Below are 25,887 nucleotides of genomic sequence, written 5' to 3' on the forward strand. Positions count from 1 at the left end.
AGTATAGATTTAAGTGTCAGGAAGTCTTTTCTGAAAGTATTTGTATGGAGTGTAGCCATGTATGGAAGTGAAACATGGACGATAAATAGTTTGGACAAGAAGAGAATAGAAGCTTTCAAAGTGTGGTGCTACAGAAGAATGCTGAAGATTAGATGGATAGATCACATAACTAATGAGGAAGTATTGAATAGGATTGGGGAGAAGAGAAGTTTGTGGCACAACTTGACCAGAAGAAGGGATCGGGTGGTAGGACATGTTCTGAGGCATCAAGGGATCACTAATTTAGTATTGGAGGGCAGCGTGGAGGGTATAAATCGTAGAGGGAGACCAAGAGATGAATACACCAAGCAGATTCAGAAGGATGTAGGCTGCAGTAGGTACTGGGAGATGATGAAGCTTGCACAAGACAGAGTAGCATGGAGAGCGGCATCAAACCAGTCTCAGGACTGAAGAACACAACAACAACGTGGTAGTGGGAGGGAGTTTTGGAGGGTGGGGTAAGTGTAGTAGGTCTGCAAGACAGGGTTTGTCAGCTATGAGGGGGCGTGGGGGAGGTTTGGAAGTTGTTGTAAAAGTGGTGGACAGTGGTGCTTCGAGGTGGGAGTAGGAAGTGAGCAGGATGGGGAGCTTTTTGAGGTGGCGTTGTGCATGTTGCTCAAATTCCTGCAGGGCAAGAGTTTCAATGTGTGTTATGGGTTTTAAGAATTTGGGTTTACATAGCAAGAGAATTTTGTGGATGGAGAGAAGGTATTGCAAGAAGGATTGGGATTGGTTGATATGGTTTTGTAAGACTATGTTAGTGAGGGCTAAGGAGTGGCGGAATCTGAACAGTTGGAGGTCTTTATGGAAGGAGGGGTGGCAACCAGAGATGGGTAATTTGATGGTAAGGCCATTTGGGGGGATTTCACGAGCCAAGCAACAATGCAGGAACAGTATGTGGGGCTGGGATTTGGCTATGTATAAGGAAACTTTTCTGTGTTGACGCAGATGGAAGGAGCAAGGATCCATGGTGGTGTAAAAATGCGAAAAATTACGTAAGAAAGTAGAATAACGTCCAAAAAATTACGCAAAAATACACCCAAATACGTGTGAAAAGTAGGTAAAGGGTGAAATGGATGCACAGAGGGAAATAAAGAGATGCAATCTGAGGAAGACGACGATAGTAGAAGGCGAAAACCCACTAAAATTGGCAAGAAGTCACAAAGGTCAAGGTGGTGAATAACTAATCATAAATAAATATATGTATATTACTGTGGGTAGCAGGTTTAATGGCGGATAAGTATAAAGAAGGGGGACAGCAGATGTGACTGGATGAGGTGGATTTGGTGGGTGCAAACAGGGATAGGATGGAGAAAGTGTGGGGGGATGGGGAGGGGTTCGTAGTTAGAGATGTAAGATCATGTGGCACCGGAAAAGTGCGGGAGATAACACACAAAAATTTAGGAACTGACACAGGAAGCATGCTCAGTTTGAAGGTATAGGGTTAATTATATCAGCAGGAGTAATGTGGGACATAAGATGTTGCACAAACAATCAGCGTGGTCTTGAAGCCGTCTGTTGCACGCGGCCTACTCGGTTGGTACAATGCGGCTCATAAGGAGAGGGTGCAGTGCAGTTCGTAAGGCAACAAGAGAAACACAGGAAAGAAAAGAAAGAAGGATGGACAATGAGTATAGCAATGCAAAAGGAAGTAGTTACAAATGAAAACAGTACAGGGTTAGGATTGAAGAAAAGCCATCAGGCAAAAATCAAGCAATGGAAAATCCAGGATGGAATGTAACAATACCAGAGAAGGAAAGCTGCTACTCGCCATATAGCAGAGATGCTGAGTCACGATGGGTACAAAAAAGGATTCACACAATCACAGCTTTTGGCCCTTAAGGCCTTTGTCAGCAGTAGACGTGCACACACACAAGCAAACACAACTTGCACACACGTCTACAGTCTCAGAGAACTGAAACTAGACTGCGAGCAGCAGCACCAGTGCATGATGGGAGTGGTGACTGGGTGGGGGGTAAGGAGGAGGCTGGGGGAGGGAGGGGGAGGGATAGTATGACGGGAGTGGTGGACAGTGAAGTGTTGCAGTTTAGATGGAGAGCACGAGAGAAGGTGCGGAGGGGGGAAGGAGTAAGTAGCGGAAAGGAGAGAAATAAAAAGAAATTAAAAGACTGGATGTGATGGTGAAATGGCAGTTGTGTAGTGCTGGAATGGGAACAGGGAGGGGGCTGGATGGGTGAGAACAGTGACTAACAAAAGTTAAGGCCAGGAGGGCTATGGGAACATAGGATGTGTGGCTGATTACTGTGCCCCCACTGAGAGAATATCTGCTCTCGTAGACTAACACCTTCAACCCATTACCCGTAACCTATCCTCCTATATAAAAGATACCAACTATTTCCTCAACTGACTCTCCACAGTTACTTTCCCTTTACCACACGGTGCCCTGCTCATCACTATTGATACCACCTCCCTGTACACTAACATTCCTAATGCCTTACTGCTATCAAACACTAACTTTACAGATGCCCTATGGATTCCAAACCAACAACCTCCTTCCTAGTGTCCATGACCAACTATATCCTCACCCACAATTATTCTCCTTTGAAGGCATTACCTACAAACAAATCCACGGTATGGCTCTGGACACCCACATGGCACCATCTTATGCTAACCTACTCATGGGCCATCTAGAGGAATCCTTCCTAAAAACCCAGAATCCTAAACCCCTTGCCTGGTTCAGATTCATTAATGACATCTTTGCTAACTGGACTGAAGGTGAGGACACCTTATTCACATTCCTCCAGAACCGCAACAACTTCTTCCCAATTTGTTTCACCTGGTCCTACTCAAGCCAACAAGCCATCTCCACCTCAGGGATGGCTACGTCAGTACCTCCATCCATATCAAACTTACTAACCACCAGCAACACCTCCACTTTGACATCTGCCACCCATTCCATACCAAGAAGTCCCTTCCATACAGCCTAGCCACACGTGTTCATCGCATATGCCCTCTGTCTAAAATGCAACATTTCACTGTCCACCACTCCCACCATACTATCCCTCCTCCTCCTCCTTAGCCCCCATCATGGACTGGTGTTGCTGCTCGCAATGTAGTTTCAGCTCTCTGAGAGTGCAGACGTGTGTGCAAGTTGTGTTTGCGTGAGTGTGTGTGTGTGTGCATGTTTGTAGGTGTGTCCACTGCTGACAAAGGCCTTGAGGGCCAAAAGCTGTGATTGTGTGAATTTTTTTATTGTGGCTATCGTGACTCAGGATCTCTGCTATATGGTGAGTAGCAACTTTCCTTTTCTGGTATTGTTACATTCCATCCTGGATTTTCCACTGTTTGGTTACACAGATAGTTTAAAATGTACTTAACTCAGAATCACATTCTTTAATTAACTTTGTCGATATTTCATCATATCCACTAGATGTTTTTGATTTTAAAGATTTTTTGATGGACATTACTTCTATGAGGTTGTGAGGATCAAATTCATATTACAGAAGTTACTTGAAATGCCTGGTCTGAGGTATCCCATGGCAGCGTCTACAGAACCTGACAACCCCATCATTTCAGTAACAGTTATAAAAAGTGTGTTAAAAATTTCTGTAACACTTTACAAATCTGTCAGCATTGTATCATTTACTCTTAATACTATTTGCGCCTCTTCATATCTGGTTCTACCAGTCTCCTCCTTCACTATATCCCATATTGTCTTTATTTTGTTATCTTTTTCTTGTAATATATTTGCTTTGATGTCCGTATTACACTCTTTAATATGTTGCAGTATTTCTTGTAATGTGCCATAGCTTCAACATCAAAACTGTTTCGGATTGACAGATATAGTTTTCTTCTTGTTTTACAAGGTACCTCTATTATTTGAGTACTCTATGGCTTCTTTGTAGATTTTGCTCTAACCTTGGTTAGTTTTGGGGGAAAACAGTGTTCAAATAAGATAAGCACTTTATTAGCAAAAGTGTTATATTTTTCATTCATGCCATGAGCACTGTAAACGTCACTCCAGTGAATGCTTCTGAGGAGTGTCCTAAAATAATCAATTTTTGGGTTATTGATTACCCTCTTGAGTTCAGGTTTAATAGATTTTATCTGTTCAGTATTAATATTTAACAGAAGAAACTGCATGCCATGATCTGAGAAGCCATTGACTATTGGTTTTGTAACATAATTTTCTTCATTGGATTTTTCTATAAAGATATTATCAATGGCTGTTTGTGAGCAATTGGCTACTCTAGTTGGGAACTTTACAGTGGGAATTAAGTTGAATGATAGTGTTACTAACTCAAATCAGTTCTTATTGGGAGAGTCTTTAAGGAAATCAACATTGAAGTCACCAGCGACCACTATTTCTCTGTTTTCGGTTATTAAATGGACCAATACTGCTTCAACGTGGTTTATGAACAGATTAGAGTTACCTGCAGGTGCTCAAGATACACTGAATATTATGTAGGATTTTTTAATATGAAATTCTACTTCTGTTGCACATGCTTCCATATGCTGTTTTAGGCAAAATTAATGAACGTCTATGTCCTTAAATTTATGACAGTTCCTGATGAATGTGGCAACTCCTTCTTTCACCATTTCTGCTCTACAAACATCAGATGCTAACCTGAGTCCTGTAACACTTAAAAGTTCTATACCAGAGGTCACATGATGTCCAGAGAGTCAGGCTATCTCAGCTGTGTTTGAGGACTCTAATTCATCTATGCAGATAATTAATTCATTAATTTTATTTCTCAGTCCTCGAATATTTTGATGCAATAAAGATAGCTGACATATCACATTGACTGAGTTAAAGCTGGGTAGAGTTGAAATTTCTGCTGATTGTTGAAAATTCTTAATCACAAGCTGTTTATGCTGATGTAGAATTATGTTTTTTGGTTTCTTTCTCAAACTGAAAGATTGTCTCAACCCTAATCTCTTTTAAAACTTGGTTTCTTTCTGTCCTGCATACCCTAAAGAAAGGGTCTTTTCTGAACCCTATAACCACTGGTATTTTATCACACATGACAGTGCCACCCCCCTTTAACTTTCCTGCTATTTTCCCAGCCAGTTTACCCTTCCCTTTGCTGTCGAGGTGAAGGCCATGCCTAGTATAATCTGACCTACTGGGAGAATCAACAGGAACCACACCAATGTGTGACCCTGCACCAGACACAAGCAGCCCTTCCAACTCCAAATTAACTCCCCTCACAGAAGAGTTCAAATGAGGTCAGTCATGGCACCAAAGAACAGATACAAACTCAACACTAGTATGTTACAATTCTGATGCAATCTTTCCAGGTCACACTTTTTACTGTGCCCAGGATTTCCATCAATACTATTACCTGGAACATCCACTACAACCATAGTGTCTTCTTTAGCAAAATCTTTGCAAAGTGATCCTAAATCCTGTCACATGCTCCAGACCAGCACAAAAAATTGGTGGCCTGGTATTCTGATCCTATTTCATATTGCAAAAGCTGGCCAACACTTCTTTCTTGGGAACTACTTAACAACAACACTTTCTTTCTTTTTACTGATTTCCCTACATTCTTACTTTACAATGTGCTGCTGAAAGTTTGGTGTGCCCTGTCTACACTTGCAACAGCTTGAGGCTCACCAGGTTCTAACTGAAGCAACAGGTCAAACCTATTTTCCACATTCACCACGAAGCTGTCACACAAACACAAAGTTCTAAGCCTGTTCCTCCTGTTGCCTGTTGCCACTTCCCACCTCTCTTCACCCCTCCCCCCTACTTAACATGTCAAGATCTCTCCTGGCCTTGTCTAACTCAGCCTGAAGGGCAGCAATTTTCCATTCCTGTTCTAGTATCTTACTATCTCTACTACATAGCCTACAAAACCACTGATGAGTCTCATTTACTTCACCTACTCCCACATCACTACAGTCACCCACATGGAAAAAAACTACAGCACCCATCACACCAAAGTCCCGACCTAACAATTCTACAGCAAGTCAAGCACTTTTCACCCATGATAAACATTGTAGTTTATTAAGAATAAGTCAGTTAAATTACAGATAAACACGAAAATATGACACCACAAATATGGCCTATATACAACTGTATGTGAACAAAAACAACAGAGAAAAGCTTCTTAAACTACAACTTAAACTTTACGCTATTTTCTGGAAATGTGAATTAAATAATGAAGAGGTTTGCTACCGTTAAATTGTTTGAGAGAGCAAATAACAGTTAAATGAAATTCTATAGATTCACTGCGGCAAAACGCAAACAGAAAATATGACTATAGCCCGACTGCATGATCTTTTCGAGTTTTCTGCTACGTTACATAAAGAAAAATGAAACCTTTGATGGTATGCTTAAAAAGCACACCAATACACCTATTTACCATGTAATCAGTACTAAACTAAAGATTATTATTATCTAAAATGTCTTATCTTTATGAGAACACCAAAATTTGTGCTAGTTGCCTGGCTGCAGGGCACATGTTTACAGACAATTGCATTTCAATATGTAAGGCATAGCATCCTATTGGAGACGCACAAAATCACTTGAAAATGGCCTAGAAGGCTGAAACTAGTTGAGAACAAATAAAATTATTATAGCAAAAGTGGAAAATGCCATCTCCATTATTGTTTGAGATTCCGTTATATGGATCTTTGTGAGATTATTACTAGAATTGCCAGCTCTTAACCACTTGTAGGGCTTTTCAGCTATCATCTGAAAGGACCTGTGTCATCAGCAAACATTACAGTTTTTGAATTGCTCTTTAAAGTTACTCAAGGGTTCTATACTTATGTCAGAAACAAGAGAGTCTACAGCATTGATTCCTGAGGCACTCCACATGTTACACTCCACCACTCTGAGATTATTTTCATGCCTGAGATGCAATATGTTAATAAGACAGTGTGTTCTATTATGGATGTAAGATTCCAACCATGTAAGTTGAATGATATTAATGTCATAACACTTATTTCATTAAGTAGAATTCTGGGATCCATAAAATCAATGGATTTGACACGGCCACAGCATATATCAGTAGGATAATTTTTCTTAGTTAGCTCTACTAGCACTTCATTTGTGAAGTCTTATACTGCTTTCTGCATGAAGAACCCTTTAGGAAACCAAAACTGAAAGGTGGTTAACAAGTGATATGCTAATCTCCAGCTGTGCAGGACTTGCATTTTTTAAAACTAATGTCTGCTGATGGTGCATGCAGTGACTCCACAAGTAAATTCAAAGTCAATCCTAAGTGGAGGGGGGAGGGGGGGATTTGGATGATTTAGTCAAAAGAAAGAGCTTCACAAGATGAGAAATTCAGTAACATATTGGTCCACCTCCGGCTCTTATGAAAGTAATTATTCAGCTTGGCAAGGATACTAGATGTTTTCCTGAGGGAGGCCACCGAGATTACAAGATCTGCCCCCCCCCCCCTCTCCACAAATTGAGAACTTCTGGAGCATTATGGCCACGATCCTCCAACTGGCTCAGGATTTTGATGATGAAAGACATTAATTGGACAGCATCTGGCTCAATATCCCTCTGAAGGACATACAACAACTCTATCGTCAATGTCAATTTGAATCTCTGCTTGCATAAGGGCCAGAATCGACCTTGCCATGGTGGTAACACTGGTTCCCACTTAAGCACTGTCGGGCTGGGCTAGCACTTGGATGGGTGACCGTCTGGTCTGCTGAGCGCTATTTGTTGGCAAGAGGGACGCACTCAGCTCTCGTGAGGCAAACAGAGGAGCTACTTGATTGAGACGTAGTGGTTCCAGTCTCGTAAACTGACATGCGACCGGGAGAGCGGTGTGCTGACCACATGCTCCTCCATGCCCGCATCTGGTGACACCTGTAGGCTGAGGATGACCAGCGGCCGGTCGGTACCGTTGGGCCTTCCAAGGCCTGTTCGGATGGAGTTTAGTTTTATAAGGGCCACATGATGACCACTGCATTATTAACTTGCTCAATTTGTGAAGCTTTTCTTTGAATAAATCATCCTTTTTTTTAGAAATTGTAATAATTTGTTTGTCAGTAAATGTATGTAACATCTACTGATATCACCCGCTTATACAATTTCTTTGTGATGCATCATTTTTAATGTCTTAAGAGTGTATCTGTATGTCATCGTTTATCACTGGGTGCAGTGTTTGCGACTGCTGTGATGAAGTAATCGCTGAATTTGATGGCCAATGATTTGAAAGTGTAACCACTTCTCCCACAGCTATTTTATGGGGGGCTCAATTTCATTTAGATAACTAGTTTTGTTAATTTCTTGTTTAATAATGTTCCAAAAAGTTTCTGCCTTATAATTGGAGTGCTTTGTTTTGAGTACAGTACTTGAGTTTTGCTTTTTTAAATGTCAAAGTGTAGGGTTTGACAATTTCACATCTTGTCTATTGATTTTCTTCTTTGAATTTCATAAAGCCCTCTCTTCCTAGCACAAGCTACTTTAATCCAAGGACTTATCCACCCCTACCTTTGCTTGTTTTCAATTTTGCCTCATTTGTTTCAGGAGAAAACAAGGCTTGATGTGTTGTAGGAATGTGTTTAAGAGTTAAATTTTCCATTTATATTGTCTCTAACTTTCTCCCCAGTGTTCTTCTTGCAGTTTATCTCTGGACACCGCGATCAAATGATTGTTTATGATTCTACAATACAATACTTTTCTTCTATCATCTGTATCTAAGTGGTCGGTAAATTTTATTGTTAACATTTGACCATTATGGTCAGATAAACCATTGACTATTTGTTTTACATTTAAATCACTGTGGGTTGTAGGTCCAATAACAGACTGTTAACAGCTGTTGCACTGTGTCCTTAAATTCTCACAGATAATTTTACTGTGGAAAATAATCCAAAGTTGGACTTCAACAACTGAAGTTGCCCTTGAGTCAGTACTCTCCGACAGAAAATCAAGGCCTAAGATAAATAATGCTTTAAAGACAGAAAGTTCTTTCTCATATTCTGTACAGAATGTTACAGTTATCTCATCAGGATGAAATATCTTTCCTTTGTTGAGTGACTTGAGGTTACTTTATACTCTTAGATCACTTATCTCAGTATATGCTCTTTCCTGCTACATCTGCAAGGAGGAATTGTATTACAGTTGTCCATAAACAAAATTTTGGAAGACCAAACATAGTATTTTGGTTTCCTCATTTCCTGTTTCAGTGCATTATGGTCACTGAGAGACAGACTGTAACTTTAAGTGAATTTCAATTGGTATAATTTTACTATACAATTCAATGTATGCATCTTGTAATGCACTAATATCACTCATTTGGACTTCATATAGCTTTTGTTTGTCAAGACGACTTCGAATTTACTAGAGACTGTGATGAAATTCTCTTGCAACTACATACCATGGCTACTGCTTTCCCATCCCTCCAAACCTTGTTCGTCACATACACATCTACACTATAATGTATTTTATAATGCTTTTGAGTGTTATCCATTTGAACAAGTTTGGTTTACTCCTTGATGCTACCTGATATAACAAGTCAGGATCTGTTAGTTACCAGAGCTAGGAGCCATTTATCTAACTTATCAAAATAATTTTCAGGACACATATTCAGAACCATCTCACATGAATTTCTGTCCCTGGTGTCAGTTTTAATTACAAAAGTCTCAAATAAGTGCTCTCTAGTCAGAGTATCTACTCCCTTTGTGTAGTCCATGCCCAATTTTTATTTTTTTAACGGAAGTCATACAATTCTCCACCTGAGAGTGGAGGTATAGAAATACCCATCACAAATTTTCAAAGAACTGTCTGAGCCTCTAATTCAGACCTACCTTTCAGCTAAAACGTGAATACCAAATAGTGAGTTGTGCTTTCTTCCTGTACACTGGCTACCTGTCTTCACAAATTCAGGAACCAAAGATGTCCTCAGAATCCAGGCAACAAGTGACATTCACACTGAAATGAACTATGATTTGCAGCTGGCACAAGTTGTAGATAATCTTTCACTTGCTATATTTTATCTCTGATAATTCCAGAAATCCACAAGTTTATTTGGTCAACATTGTCAAAAGCCATTTTCAGATCTACTAATGTCATAAATACAAGTTGTTCTTTCTTCAACCTATCTTCTACATAAGTCATAGTCATTTCTGTCTTGCTTGTTCTTACAGTTCTCCAGAATGCAAACTGATCTTATCCTATGTCAGCACCTACAGCTGTCCCATTCTTCTGTATATAATACCAGTTAGCATTTTGAAGCTATGGCTAACTGAACTAATGATTCAGAGAAATAATGTTTGGAGAAAAGAAAAGCAGTAGTATGAACACTGAGAGCTCTGATGGAAAGCCTTACTAAGCACAGAAGGAAAAGCTGAAAGGTGGAAGAAATATATAGAAGCACTACTTAAAGGCAAGCAATCTGAAGCAATCTAAGGAAAGAGAAGAGTATATACCTCCAGATGAGACAATGATGCAAAATTGTGAAATCAATGAGACATCACTAAAAGATGAAGTCAAAAAACATGTCTAAAAGTACAGGCACCATTTTTGATCCAGCACTCATTACAAATTAAGACACAAAGGATATACAGACCACAGCTACGAGTAGGCATTGATTGAAATCAGTGGGAAAAGTTGAAAATTTGTGCCAGACAGGGATTCAAACCTGTGTTTCCTGCTTACCAGAAAGATGCTCTGATCACTGAGTCACTCACACACAATTGGTCTAACATGGCTCCCATCAGACCTAAGTTCGCAACTTATCCAAATACTGCAAGTGTAGTACCCCTTGCCCATTAACCTCATCACTCATGGCATTTTATAAATACCTGTAAGAGTTCAAGCCTGGCATGCATTAGCACTGACTGTCTTGCCTTAATTATATATGTATGTAGTGTCTGTCCTTTGGACATGTCTGAAAGAACAAACACTATTTTTGATCCAACAGCCATTAAGAATTAAGACACAGAAGAATTACAGACCTTAGCTATGAGATGCACTAATTGAAATCAAAGAGGTAAGTTGAAAATTTGAGCTCAACTGGGATTCAAACCCAGGTTTTCTGCTTACTATGCAGATGTTCTGGCCACTGAGCGACTTGGGCACAGTGGTCATTACAAATGCATGGACTACCCTAGCAGCCTCCTGTCAGACCATATAACCATTGGGATAGAAAATCTTACAGTAAGTGGTTACAAACTAGTTAGAAATTCATGTAGATCCAATATGAACGAATGGGGAGTAGTCACTTTTATAACAAAGTGGATGTATGTTCAAACATTTGGAAATAAGTACATTTTTTATAGACTAGGATACAGAAGTAATGCTGGAGAATATCATGTTTGTTATTGTTACAGTATACAGGTCCCAGCTGAGTAATAGGGAAATTTGTATGAAACATTTTTATGCCTTACTGTGCTCTCAGTGACAGAAAAAAGGGATTATTGATTTGTGGTGATTTCAACATAAATTTCTTAAAGAAAAACAAAAATTTAAAGGCAATAGTAGAAAGTCTTTAATGGCCCATGGATTACACAGGTATTAAAGTATCTTTAAACTGATTAGATTAGATTAGTACTTGTTCCATAGATCATGAATACGACACATTGTAATGATGTGGAACGTGTCAGGTTAATAAAAAGGTGTCTATACAAGATATTACATCACACAAAATATTACATCACACTTAATATTCCCATTTCTTTTGTTTTTGGGTGGGGTGGGGGGGGGGGGGGAATTATCCACTTACTATATCCAAAAATTCATCTAATGAGTAGAGGTTACCATTCAGAAATTCTTTTTATTTCCTTTTAAATTCTATACGGCTATCTGTCAGACTTTTGATGCTATTAGGTAAGTGACCAAAGACTTTTGTGGAAGCATAATTTACTCCTTTCTAAGCCAAAGTTAGATATAACCTTGAGTAGTGAAGATCATCCTTTCTCCTAGTGTTGAAGCCATGTACACTGCTATTACTTTTGAATTCATTCGGATTGTTAATAATAAATTTCATAAGCGAATATATATATATTGTGAGGCCACAGTGAAGATCCCAAGCTCTTTAAATAAATGTCTGCAGGATGATCCTGGACAAGCTCCAGCAATTATTCTGATTACACGCTTTTGTCCAATGAACACTCTTTTACTCAATGATGAGTTACCCCAGAATATGATGCCATACAAAAGCAGAGAATGAAAATAGGCATAGTAGGCTAATTTACTGAGACGTATATCACCAAAATTTGCAATGATCCTAATAGCTTAAGTAGCTGAACTCAAGTGTTTCAGCAGATCTTCAGTGTGTCTTTTTAGCTACCGATTTCTGATCGAAGTCTATATTTATTAATGGTGTCATTCCATTTACTGTGTGGAACTGTATATACAGTGTTTTGTCAAAGTTAAATGAGAGCCCATTTGCAGAGAACCACTTAATGATTTCCTGAAAAACATCATTTACAATTTCGTCAGTTAATTCTTGTTTGTTGGGTGTGACAGCTATACTTGGTATCATCATCAAAAAATACCACTTTGCATCTCTGTGAATATATAATGGCAAGTCATTGATATATATTAAGAACAGCAGAGGACCCAAGACCAAACCTTGCGGCACCCCATTCTTGATTGTTCCCCAGTTTGAGAAATCACCAGTTTTTTGCATATTATGTGAACTGCTTATTTCAATTTTCTGCACTCTTCCAGTTAGGTATGATTTAAACCATTTGAGCGCAGTCCCATTCATACCACAGTACTTGAGCTTATCTAGAAGTATTCCATGATTTACACAATCAAAAGCCTTTGAGAGATCACAAAAAATCCCTACGGTTACTAAGAACATTTAATATGTCATTAGTGAAACTATATATAGCATTTTCTGTTGAAAAACCTTTCTGGAAACCAAACTGATATTTTGTTAAAACTTTATTTTTACAAAGGTGAGAAGCTACTGTACAATACATTACTTTTTCAAGAATTTTGGATTAGGCAGTCAGAAGGGAGACTGGGCGGTAGTTGTAAACAATAGACATATCCCCTTTTTATGCAGTAGTTTAACAATGGCATACTTCAGTCTATCTGGGAAAATACCCTGCTTCAGAGAGCTATTACATATGTGGCTAAGAATCCCACTTATCTCTTGGGAACAAGCTTTTATTATCCTACTGGAAATGCCATCAATTCCATGTGAGCTTTTATTCTTGAGAGAGTTTATTATCTTCCTAATTTCAGGAGAGGTGGGTGGAATTTCAGTTGTATCAAATTGTATGGGAAGGCCTCTTCCATTAACTGCCTTGCTTCGTCTAATGAACATTTAGATCCTATTTTCTCTACAGCATTTAAAAAATGATTATTCAAAATGTTTTCGACTTCTGGCTTGTTGTTTGTCAAGTTTCCATTCGCTTTGATGGTAATGTCGTCATCCTGTACTCTTGGTTACCCTGTCTCCCTTGTAATAATATACCAATTATTTTTATTTTGTTATCAGTGGTATTAATCTCAGACATGATGCACTTGCTTCTGGACTTTTTTATAACCTTTCTTAATGTGGCACAGTAGTTTTTATAATATTAGCTGTTTCTGGGTCACTACTCTTTCTTTTTGTTAGATAGTTCCCTTGTGGTTTCAAGATTTTTTATTCCTTTAGTAAGCCAACTTTTTTGTATGGTTTATATTAAAAACAAAGATTCCAAGACTTACCAAGCGGGAAAGCGCCGGCAGACAGGCACATGAACAAAACACACAAACACACGCACAGAATTACTAGCTTTCGCAACTGATGGTTGCTTCTTCAGGAAGGAGAGGGAAAGACGAAAGGATGTGGGTTTTAAGGGAGAGGGTAAGGAGTCATTCCAATCCCAGGAGCGGAAAGACTTCCCTTAGGGGAAAAAAAGGACAGGTGTACACTCGCACACACACACATGCATTTTTAATATATTTTTCCCATGTGGAAGTTTCTTTCTATTTTATTTACATCATCATTAATTTTTGTATGGTTTGTTATAATTAAATTTAACTACTTTCTTGGGGAAACAGTTTTCATATTCTCTTACAAGTGTATCATGAAATAAGTTATATTTTAAATTAGCATTAGATTCCTTGTACACCTCATCCCAGTCTAACTTCTGAAGATTTTCCCTGAAGTTTCTAATTGTTGAGTCATTAACTGAATGGACAACTTTGGAGGATAGTTTTGAATTACTGAATGGAGCTATGTCATATACTGTAACTAGCTGAGCACCATGATCAGAAAGGCCATTCTCAACAGGACAAGAATTTATGTTTTAAACTTATCTTGGTCTGTAAAAGTGTCATCTATCAATGTGCTGGTGTCTTTTACTACCCGTGTACGAAAATCAATGACAAATGTCAAATTGAAAGAATTGAGCAAGACTTTCAGGTCTTTCTTCCTATTAGACTCTTTCAGTGAATCAACATTGAAGTCCCCACAGATAATAATTTGCTTTCCCCTTTCTGACAGATAGCACAACAAGGCATCCAAGTTTTCCAGGAATAAATGAAAGTTTCCTGAAGGGGACCTATATACAGTTACAATTATAAAAGAGTCCTCCTTCAGTTTAAGTTGACAGGCACATGCTTCTATATGTTACTCTAAACAAAACTTCCTTGTATCTAAGATTTTTACACAGTGATAACTTTTGAAATATATGGCAACCCCTCCTCTCACCTTATTCTCTCTACTCATATGTGCAGCTAGTTTATAACCACTGATATTTACCTTTTCCATATCAGACACAATGTGATGCTCAGACAGGCATAGTATATCTATTACATTATCAGATTCAATGTCATCTCAACAAAGCAGGAGCTAATCTACTTTATTCTTCAATACCGGAATATTTTGGTGAAAAATGGTAACATTAACATCTTCAACTTTTATAGTCCTGTCTTCCTCAGTTGCGTGTAATATTACAGTATATTGATAATTTTTACTTATGGACCGTCTGACAGCAACTGAATGAAACACAGTGTTTATTAGTGACCCAAAAGCTGTGTTTAAGTCAGGTAATTGGTCAGATGAGACACGCTTGCACAAGTCAAGTTATGATTGATCTGCAATACAAAAACTTACATCACATATGCGGGACAGAATAAAGCACATAAATGTTAACAGCTTACAAAGAGGCTTTGTCAACATTGCCAAAAGCAAAACACTATGAGGGTTCTTAGAGAACGGGCTTAATGGCTTGTTACAGAAATGGAAGCATTTTCAGACAGAATTATGAAAGTCAGTGCACAAACCTATGAGTTGACACACAATGTGGAAGCAGACAGAATTATTCTAAGGCAAGCAAAGAACAGGGCACTGTATGTATTCCTGAGGGGACTTCCACTGGATATGTCAACAAGTGTGAGAATGGAAAACCTGAGGGATTGAGCCACCACTATTATGGTTGCTACACAACTTGAAGGCATCAACATAGTGACCTAATGACAAAATAAAATGTCTTTTCCTCTGAGGTGAAATGATATAGGTGCGGGTGTATGGACCACATTAGGAAGCCATGCTGTCAACCAGAATGCTATGAAAGCACAGAAGTAAGGCATTGGGTGCGAGACTGTCAGAAAAAGAAGGAAAATGATAAGTGTCAGGGCAATGATTTGTTAAATGCTAATGGGAGTTCCTCGCCACCCGGACGGCGGTCCAGTAAAACAGAATCCTACAAAAGTGAACGCAGATGCAGAATGTTACTTGCTGGGCACTGTAAATGGAATGGAACATAGATTTTTGGTGGACCTCAGGAGCTCATGTGTTGGTAGCTGGTCTGGAGCTCCTGGGTGGGAAGAGTCTAAAATCTCCACAATGTAGGTTACTTGGGGTAGGGACAATGATATGTGACACTGGGGTCAACAGTGCACAGTTTCAGTGTTGAGGAGAGATTTTTTCAGGAACGTATGGAAGTATTGCCAATATACTAGTGAGGGGTACTGTGTAATCTTAGGACTTGAATTTAATGATAAGCAGAACAAAAAAAAAAAAAAATTACTTTTCGCAGTATACTATTGAACTCAGCGCAGCATTGTTTCAGCTGGGAATGACCACTGCAAGTGTTACACCAACAAAAGGTTCACTAGTCATGAAGTGTTATCAAACTGCAGATGCATGCACTAAATCTCAATTTGTATGATAAAGTGCAGACAGTTACAGGAATGATAGTTTGTGTATGTGTAAGTACTGACCTACCAAGTATGAGATTACATGTTGCGAAGTTGTTGGAATACAATGACAACATGTATATGTCACATTGTTTCATGCAAACCAGTGTGGTTCTGGTAAATGTGTATAACTCCAGCTCTGACCAGCTGAGTCTACCACAGAAATTACCCAGTGCCAAATTGGACATCCTAGATCAGGACGATCTAGCTAGGTTGAGTGGAGATTTCTGCCACAAGCAAACCATCAATGCATCTGCATTATGTGAGAGGGTGAAACATTTAAAAGGAAGAGATAAATCAGCCATGGACGCACTGTTACTCTGACTTGCACAACTGTTTAATCCTGGCTGACCATTACTAGCAACACCAGTAATGCAACATATGATACCAGTGGATAATAACTTTCCTCTGTACAAGAAGCCATACAGAGTCCCTCAGCACCTACAGTCTATAATGGAAGAATTTATTGATCAACAGTTGACTGAGGGCATTACTGACGAGATGTTGTCTGTCATTTATGGTATTAGGTATTTCCATTATTACCTGTACAGGAGAGAATTTAAAGCCGTAACAGACTACACTGCAGTGAAGTGGTTACTAGGATTAGAGCATTATTAAAGTATGGGTTCCGAAATTAAGTGAACCTAATTATGAAGTGATATATAAACCACATAAAAAACACAGCAATGCCAATGGCTTGATTATGAAAATTGAAGTTGTACGAATGCTAGGTAGGAATGCAAGAAGCACAGGCTGCTGATGCTGACTGTGAGGTATTTAGGACATGGCCACAATTTACAACACAAGGGCTTGTTTTTCAGATGACAAAGTGCAGACCACGCTTGGTGCTAACTGCAACTTTCAAGGATGAAGTGTTACAGCAAGCACATGGCCACGTTTCAGTAGGTCATGGAGGTTGGAGAGTAAGTGATCAATAGGTAACCAGAAAGTTCTGGTGGAGAACAAGGAGACAGGATGCTGGGCAGTATATAAAAAATTGTGCACAATGTGCTGATCTGAGTCACCAATGATCATTACAAGTTACCAAAAAGCATCCACACCATTTCAAATAGTGGGAGTGGATGTTCTACAGCCTTTCAAATACACACTGAAAGCTAAAAAGCTCACCATTATATATTAACCATGATAGATCACTTTTCACATTCTGTCACAATGGTTGCAACCCAGATCGATAAACAAGTATGATGGCACAGGTCATGGTGAAGAGCTGGCTGCTACAGTTTGGTCTTCCCGACTTATCATAAATAAGGGCATTAATTTTATATCTGACCAGAAGTTACACCATTTGCCACAAATTTAGAAGCTTACAACTAGCTCTTTTCACCCTCAACTGAATGGAAGAATGGAACACATTCACTGTACAATCACCAAAACATTGAATTATTATGTGAACAGTCATCACAGTGATTGGAAAACATTACTCCTGTCCATCATGTCAGTGTATAACTCTAAAGCACATAGCAATGTTGAACTCTGATCTTACGAGGTAGTATGTAGTAGAAAGACACCTTCACCTTTAGCCATAGTTAAATCTAAACTGGCGAAAAACAGTGATTCAGTAAAGAAGTTTGTGAAAAAGTCATAGGATGTTGGGCAGGGGTAAAAAGCAAATATTTAAGTGCTCAGGTGTCAAGAGTAGATGGGATGACATATTAGTAAGTTACTTCACGGGTGGGGCAATGGGTTTTGCTGATGTACTTGGTGTGTTCAAAAAGAAACTGAAGTTTTGCTGTATCAGCTTTACTGCTCATTGTACAACATTTTAAGCATTGTCCCCTTCAAAATAGTCCCCTCTACTACTGGCAATACACCAATTCAATCATTTCTTCTAGTTTTGGAATGCCTCCTGGAACAAATTTTGTAGGATGGTGCACAGGTTTCTCATTGCATTGTCCTGTATGTCCTCTATGGTTTGGAAACATCATCATTTCAAAGTGTTTTTCAGTTTGGAAAACAGGAAAACGTCTGCTGGTGCTAGGTCTCGAGAATAAGATGGATGGGGTACAATGGGAAAGTGGTATTTTTTTAGATAGCTGTACACAAAGAGTGGCAAGTGATCTGGCGCATTCTCAACATCCAACAGTGGTTTTCTCACAATTCAGGCCTCGTTCTGTGCACAGTACCCTCTTATGCACACTAGGATTCCCTGGTATACTTCCATGTTTACCATCTGACCACGTGGCATAAATTCATGATGGATAATGTCTTTGCAAAAAAAAAGAACCAACATCACCTGGATCTTTGACCGACTCATGCATGCATTTTTTGGATGAGGTGAACCCCTTGCACATCCCCCTGATGACTACATCTTCATTTCAGCATCAAAGCCATACACTCAGGTCTCATTGCCTGTTATGATGTTCTGAAGAAAGTTTTCACTGTCATTAACAATGGCAAGCAGTTCCTCGCACATTTCAACACAGGTCTGATTCTGATCTTCAGTCAACAAATGTGGTACAAATTTTGCACTGACACGATGCATCTCATGATTTTCACTCAAAATTTGATGGTATGATCCTATCTATGGTGATGCACACTTCCTCAGCAACTTTCCGAACAGTTGAACAATGATTTCCGCAAATCACAACAGGAACACTATCCACATGTTCATCATCTGTTGATGTGGAAGGATGTCCATACTTGGAATTATCAGACAGACATTCTGCCCTGTTGAAAACATTTAAACTACTCATAGTACTCCCTGTTTGCTTGGCTAACCATTTGAAATGTCTCTGTGAAGGTTTTGCCAAGTTTGTAGCTGAATTTCACACACACATTGTTCTTCAAGCTTCTTCATTGCACTAATCTAACAAGCAGGCTCTACATGTGCTTACTTCAGCAGCGGTGGTTTGCTTACTTATTGTCTGAGCGACACGAGGCAAATGGCAGTTTGTTATCCAAACCTGCCGCTAGGTGCGCTCAGTAGCCGCAGTGCACTCTACTGCTGGTTGGCGCACTATTTCAAAAGTTCGGTTTCTTTTTGAATACACCTCGTATATCTATACACCACAGGTAAGACAAAGAACCTCCTAATCTGATGTTAGGGAACGTGTTAAGTCACAGAGACATCACCTGTCAACTTCAAGTTCCAGTTAGCACTGAAAACTTCCACTGTCCATGTGGTACCTGTTAAGCCATTTAAAGGAACTGTGGACACTTTGCTGCAAGTACCAGTATCATCATTAGTACAGTGTGTTAAATCTTGGGTAGAGGGGAAAAGAGTGGAAGTTGATAATGACCAAGGTATACATGAAGTGCCTTATGCACTTATATCACTTCAGTAAACAACTATGGAACATGGTTTGGATAATGTGTGAGGTAGTTTCGTCACTGTCGTAATATATTTGGGGTATAGTATGAGTTTGTTTTTGTTACTGTTAAGCATTACTGTATTTTGGGAGTTCCGATACTGTCTTTATAGGCTGTAAGAGAACAGGAACTGGAGTGCTGTCAAACAGCAGGGAATTGTGCATGCACACTTTCTGAAAGGGGGAGGGGAAATGCAAATTCCTTCCCACAGGTAGCATACTGCTGAGAATGTCCAGGATGAATATTGTAATCCTGATGACTCTAAACCTCTTTGGGGGAGGGGGGAGAAGTAGTAGGTGCACTACAAAACCAGCTACTCAAAGCAGGAGTGTTATTTTCCAAACATGGGGACGTTGTGTTAATTACACAGCAGCACACATTAAGGTTGACCTGCAACACATGATATGTGAGGAATGAGATACGTAAGTTAAAGGAATCATTTACAGAGCTGCATGAAGAAGCAGAGAACAGAAGAGTATTAACAGAAATGCAAAGAGAATATCACAGCTTACGACTTTCATACAAAACATTGAGAAAGCAGTTACGTCCATAATGAACTTGATACCATGAACACTGACACAGAGAAAGAGAGGATGGTTAGATGCAGGTAGCACAATGGATAATAATGACACTTAGGAGTTGAACAGAATGTTAGAAGAAGTACAAGCAGTAACCGACACTTACAGGGCAACTGTGGAGTGGCATATCACACAGTTGTCAAATTTAGAGCTGGATGTGTTGAATGACATCAGAAGAAAGTATATGAGGAATACTGTAGGAACAAATTGGACAGAATGGAGACTCAAATACATTTTAATGGATGGAAGAACTGCTGTAGCATTGTTACTACACTCCCTGGTAGACAGCTTGACTGAAGCATGGATGGAAGCAGCAACATTGCCAGAAGCACTTTATCAAGCAGTACATAGACTATTGAGTCTTACATTGTTGCCACCACAACATTTCTTAGCTGAACCACAGACAAGTACAGCGAGGGTTAACAGTAGATTTGCAGCATATAGTGGAACCACAAGAGAACAGAGTTTGTCACTATTTTACAACATGTGAACAATTGGAACTAACATGGATGGAGCAAGACAACATGTGTTGGTGCAGTTTCCAGTGGTGAGTATGAATACACATTAATGACACTTCACAGTTCACTCCTACCCAGGGAAATGGGAAGCTTTCGGAAAACTGGTAAGAGTAAAGACACAACAAGTGTTGCTAGTTTCAGAATGGAAGGAAACCTTCAAATTGATGTCAGCAGAAGAGCTATGATGGTGCCAAGAGATAAAATATCACAGTCTGTCAGACTAGGAGGCAGGCTTGTGAAATACACAACTGTTTATGGATAAGACAAAAACATCCAAATGTCAGAGAGAAATGCTGTCACCAAATCCTTGTTTTCAGAAAGCAGACATGCATTGGGTTTACTCAGTGTTTACTCCTGCTACAAGCAAGGAAAGTCAAAGGGCAAGATGAGGATGGAATTGTGGGATACCTCAATGCTAGCTAATGGTATGATCTGTGACATAGTGGGCATGACATTCCATCTCCAGGCTACTGTCACTTGAACAACTCTCACTACATTTGGAGTCACAAAAAACGGTGGTCAAGTTTAGGCTTATTCTGTTCACCTACAGCATCATTCTCTGACAGCCAATGAGCGTTCAGTACTGTTCTGAGGGCTCTGCTGTGAATTTCGTAGCTAATGCAAGCATTGAGTGTGACAGCAGCGAGTTGTTCAGTGAATTTATTATTCCATTTGTTGCAATCTGTCATCACTGTGGGAGGTAGTAAGTGATAAATTCTGCACATGCAAGGGAGAGATATTATTTGTAGGAGGTATGCTTTCAAGTGAAAAGCAAACACACGCATGTATCACAACTGGCACCTGGAATCACCAACAATGCTATCCTCATCCATGCCTTGACAAGTGTGAACCACCATCGTTTGTGGATTGAACTATAAATGTGTGAGAGCCTTTGTTGTTTTGGCTGGAGAGCCACTAGATATAATGCCAACCCAGACACTAACTTTTTCAAATGAGTCCCTGAAATGAGACTTCTTTTTTTCTTTGGTGGTGGCAAGGGCAGAACAAAATAAACAGCTGTCCTCGGATAGCCATCTGTAATAAATTGAGAGTGCTCCTCCGGATCTGGCACACTGGTTGCTGACCAGCCAGTCCTACTGGTGTCAGCATAGTGCTATGGCTGGCCCTGGTGTGATGCTTGGAGTGGGTACAGCTGGCATCCAGTGAAGGCTGCAGCTATTGCCTGTTATGTTGTTGCATTGCAGACTCAGTAGGAGCCCGGCATGGACTGCACAACAAGTTTGGCAGAAGCCCAGTGGGAAGCTGCTGTATGGGCTTGGCAGGAGCCTGGTAATACTGCAGCATCAGCTTGACTGAAGGCCGATACGGGGAAGCAGCAAGAGCTGAGCAGGATAACAAAGCAGCAACACTGACTCGACAGAATCTTGATATAAGCTGCAATGTCAATGCAGTGGAAGCCCATCAGGAACGGCAGTATTGGTGAAGCTGAAGAGCAAGCATAGGTGAAGCTGAAGAGCCAGTGTCAGCGTTTGCAGGGTCAGCGCCCAATGGGAATGTTGCTCAACAAATGGCAGCCACGATGCTGATCGGTCAGCAAGGTGTGAGATATGGCCTCATTGATGGGACATGAGATGTGACCAGTGTAAAGTCCAGAGAGGCACCCATCAGCCTGCTGGCAGTTGTGCTGCTATCTATACAGGCAGGCAGACAGATATCCATGGATACTGGCAAGTGACTGCAAATGAAGAATAGTTATGTGATCACAGTGAGCCTATGGCCTGTGCAGCTAAACTACTCACAGGTGTGGAAACAACATATAACATATGACAACAAGATATCATTCACCTGCAGATGAGTTATGGGTGGCACGCAGGCACATGTAAACAATCATAAACTTGTACTGTTTCCATTATATTTCATTTATAAGTGAGTGAGTGTTTGTGTTTATAGTAGAATATGCCTATGCACAGGTAAGTTGTTTCCCTTCCTAATTCCCCCCCCCCCCCCCCCCTACATGAATGATCTGCTAATCACAAAAGTTGTTATTTGTCTGCCTTGTTTCATGTATATTTTGTCATCAGTCAACTGACTGGTTTGATGCGGCCCGCCACGAATTCCTTTCCTGTGCTAACCTCTTCCTCTCAGAGTAGCACTTGAAACCTATGTCCTCAATTATTTGCTTGACGTAGTCCAATCTCTGTCTTCCTCTACAGTTTTTGCCCTCTACAGCTCCCTCTAGTACCATGGAAGTCATTCCCTCATGTCTTAGCAGATGTCCTATCACCCTGTCCCTTCTCCTTACCAGTGTTTTCCACATATTCCTTTCCTCTCCGATTCTGCGTAGAACCTCCTCATTCCTTACCTTATCAGTCCACCTAATTTTCAACATTCGTCTATAGCACCACATTTCAAATGCATCGATTCTCTTCTGTTTCGGTTTTCCCACAGTCCATATTTCACTACCATACAATGCTGTACTCCAGACGTACATCCTCAGGAATTTCTTCCTCAAATTAAGGCCGGTATTTGATATTAGTATACTTCTCTTGGCCAGAAATGCCTTTTTTGCCATAGCGAGTCTGCTTTTGATGTCTTCCTCGCTCCGTCCGTCATTGGTTATTTTACTGCCTAGGTAGCAGAATTCCTTAACTTCATTGACTTTGTGACCATCAATCCTGATGTTAAGTTTCTCGCTGTTCTCATTTCTACAACTTCTCATTACCTTCGTCTTTCTCCGATTTACTCTCAAACCATACTGTGCACTCATTAGACTGTTCATTCTGTTCAGCAGATCATTTAATTCTTCTTCACTTTCACTCAGGATAGCAATGTCATCAGCGAATCGTATCATTGATATCCTTTCACCTTGTATTTTAATTCCACTCCTGAACCTTTCGTTTATTTCCATCATTGCTTCCTCGATGTACAGATTGAAGAGTAGGGGCGAAGGGCTACAGCCTTGTCTTACACCCTTCTTAATATGAGCACTTCGTTCTTGATCGTCCACTCTTATTATTCCCTCTTGGTTGTTGTACATATTGTATATGACCCGTCTCTCCCTATAGCTTACCCCTACTTTTTTCAGTATCTCGAACAGCTTGCACCATTTTATATTGTCGAACGCTTTTTCCAGGTCGACAAATCCTATGAACGTGTATAACTCCAGCTCTGACCAGCTGAGTCTACCACAGAAATTACCCAGTGCCAAATTGGACATCCTAGATCAGGACGATCTAGCTAGGTTGCTTCCATTATTAGCCGTAACGTCAGAATTGCCTCTCTCATGCCTTTACTTTTCCTAAAGCCAAACTGATCGTCACCTAGCTCATTCTCAATTTTCTTTTCCATTCTTCTGTATATTATTCTTGTAAGCAGCTTCGATGCATAAGCTGTTAAGCTGATTGTGCGATAATTCTCGCACTTGTCAGCTCTTGCCGTCTTCGGAATTGTGTGGATGATGCTTTTCCGAAAGTCAGATGGTATGTCGCCAGACTCATATATTCTACACACCAACGTGAATAGTCGTTTTGTTGCCACTTCCCCTAATGATTTTAGAAATTCTGATGGAATGTTATCTATCCCTTCTGCCTTATTTGACCATAAGTCCTCCAAAGCTCTTTTAAATTCCGATTCTAATACTGGATCCCCTATCTCTTCTAAATCTACTCCTGTTTCTTCTTCTATCACATCAGACAAATCTTCACCCTCATAGAGGCTTTCAATGTATTCTTTCCACCTATCTGCTCTCTCCTCTGCATTTAACAGTGGAATTCCCATTGCACTCTTAATGTTACCACCGTTGCTTTTAATGTCACCAAAGATTGTTTTGACTTTTCTGTATGCTGAGTCTGTCCTTACGACAATCATCTTTTTCGATGTCTTCACATTTTTCCTGCAGCCATTTCGTCTTAGCTTCCCTGCACTTAATATTTATTTCATTTCTCAGCGACTTGTATTTCTGTATTCCTGATTTTCCCGGAACATGTTTGTACTTCCTCCTTTCATCAATCAACTGAAGCATTTCTTCTGTTACCCATGGTTTCTTCGCAGCTACCTTCTTTGTACCTATGTTTTCCTTCCCAACTTCTGTGATGGCCCTTTTTAGAGATGTCCATACCTCTTCAACTGTGTTGCCTACTGCACTATTCCTTATTGCTGTATCTATAGCGCTAGAGAACTTCAAACGTATCTCGTCATTCCTTAGAACTCCCGTATCCCACTTCTTTTCGTATTGATTCTTCCTGACTAATGTCTTGAACTTCAGTCTACTCTTCATCACTACTATATTGTGATCTGAGTCTATATCTGCTCCTGGGTACGCCTTACAATCCAGTATCTGATTTCGGGATCTCTGTCTGACCATGATGTAATCTAATTGAAATCTTCCCCTATCTCCCGGCCTTTTCCAAGTATACCTCCTCCTCCTGTTGTGATTCTTTAACAGGGTATTCGCTATTACTAGCTGAAACTTGTTACAGAACTCAATTAGTCTTTCTCCTCTTTCATTCCTTCTCCCAAGCCCATATTCTCCTGTAACCTTTTCTTCTACTCCTTCCCCTACAACTGCATTCCAGTCGCCCATGACTATTAGATTTTCATCCTCCTTTACATACTGCATTACCCTTTCAATATCCTCATACACTTTCTCTATCTGTTCATCTTCAGCTTGCGACGTCGGCATGTATACCTGAACTATCGTTGTCGGTGTTGGTCTGCTGTCGATTCTGATTAGAACAACTCGGTCACTGAACTGTTCACAGTAACACACCCTCTGCCCTACCTTCCTATTCATAACGAGTCCTACACCTGTTATACCATTTTCTGCTGCTGTTGATACTACTCGATACTCATCTGACCAGAAATCCTTGTCTTCCTTCCACTTCACTTCACTGACCCCTACTATATCTAGATTGAGCCTTTGCATTTCCCTTTTCAGATTTCCTAGTTTCCCTACCACGTTCAAGCTTCTGACATTCCACGTCCCGACTCGTAGAACATTATCCTTTCGTTGATTATTCAATCTTTTTCTCATGGTAACCTCCCCCTTGGTAGTCCCCTCCCGGAGATCCGAATGGGGGACTATTCCGGAATCTTTTGCCAATGGAAAGATCATCATGACAGTTCTTCAACTACAGGCCACATGTCCTGTGGATACACGTTACATGTCTTTAATGCAGTGGTTTCCATTGCCTTCTGCATCCTCATGTCATTGATCATTGCTGATTCTTCCGCCTTTAGGGGCAATTTCCCACCCCTAGGACAAGAGAGTGCCCTGAACCTCTATCTGCTCCTCCGCCCTCTTTGACAAGGCCGTTGGCAGAATGAGGCTGACTTCTTATGCCGGAAGTCTTCGGCTTACAATGCTGATTATTTATGAAAATTT

The 25,887-nt window shown here is 40.1% G+C and overlaps 1 protein-coding gene across 2 annotated transcripts in view; it reads right to left on the reverse strand.

The window, feature by feature from the left end:
- LOC126355427 (methenyltetrahydrofolate synthase domain-containing protein) overlaps positions 1–25,887 on the reverse strand; it is a 121,711-nt gene that overhangs the window by 43,723 nt on the left and 52,101 nt on the right. The gene's annotated exons all lie outside the window — the stretch shown is intronic.

Source organism: Schistocerca gregaria, chromosome 3, assembly GCF_023897955.1.
Source record: "Schistocerca gregaria isolate iqSchGreg1 chromosome 3, iqSchGreg1.2, whole genome shotgun sequence".
NCBI lineage: Eukaryota > Metazoa > Arthropoda > Insecta > Orthoptera > Acrididae > Schistocerca > Schistocerca gregaria.